Raw genomic sequence first — 1,093 nt, 5'->3', positions numbered from 1 at the left:
TGAGAATTCCTCCTGTATGTAATACGGAGACAGCTGTTGTCTTAATTTTAAAGAGGCATTGCATTGTACATAAAACGCTTGTTGCCAGGGAACTTCGTTTACATTACGGTGGGATGAAACAGGCCTGGCATCAATCAGGCACTGCCACTACTCTTTGTGCAGGCAATTCAACATTTTAGTGACCTTTCACATCCTTGCTGGTTGTGCCAAAAATAAAAGATTGGTTACCCTTCCTTTCAGCCATTTTGCAGGGCTGTGTCTGCATTGAGCAAGCTTGTGAGATGAGGTAATGTCTCCATGTGGTACAAAGAACAGGCTTGCTTACTGCTCACCAGAACACAGTGGGTTCCCCAAGCTCAGCATTCCTCGCCGATAATGCAAACCATTTGGTGTGAAGCACGAGCCTGGGGCGCGTGTGCTTTGTTCCTGTGCGAACCGGGGTTCAGGGAACAAACCCGCTGGCAATCTGGCTGCCGCTTTTGCTTCAAGTCTTTTACTTCTGACCCATGTGCTGTCAGCTCTATGAAAACGAAAGCTAACGCGTTAGTGTGCACATGAGATAACATGTGACCTCTCACGGTTCCCACACTCGCCGGCTGGGAGTCCCTAAATGAGTTACCCGACCTCTTTAGCTGCACTTTATAAAGACGACGATGAATGCAACGGTGCCCACCGTAGCAGACTCGTTCTGAGTGTTCCCTCGTCCCATTTAGTATATTGCCAGCAACTACCCTGCTTTGACGTCAGCTGACGCCGCGCGGCAGCGGCTCGGGGGACCCCAGCGCTGCCCGACCCAGGCGGAGCAGGCGCGGGCTCCGGGGGCGGCTCCGCGGCTCCGGGAAGGCGGGACTGGAAAGCGGCGCGCGGATTGGAGCCGGATCGGTTTTGTCTGGCAGCGTCGCGTAGCAACTGCACTGCCGTTCTCCAGTCGTCCGCTTCGAGTGCGGCGGGGTCCTGCGGGAGGGGATTAGTGGGGCACCGAAGGCCGCTTCGCGCAAAGCGACCCCTCGCGTGTGTGGCCTCGGCGACCTTCAGAGCGCAGGCGCCCAAGCCCTGCGCGGGCCTCCGGCGGAGGCGGCCCCGGGACCGCGCG

The sequence above is a fragment of the Chinchilla lanigera genome, unplaced genomic scaffold (assembly GCF_000276665.1).
Source record: "Chinchilla lanigera isolate Chin_1 unplaced genomic scaffold, ChiLan1.0 scaffold00022, whole genome shotgun sequence".
NCBI lineage: Eukaryota > Metazoa > Chordata > Mammalia > Rodentia > Chinchillidae > Chinchilla > Chinchilla lanigera.
The sequence above is the reverse complement of the archived record's forward strand: the minus strand, read 5'-3'. Positions refer to the sequence as shown.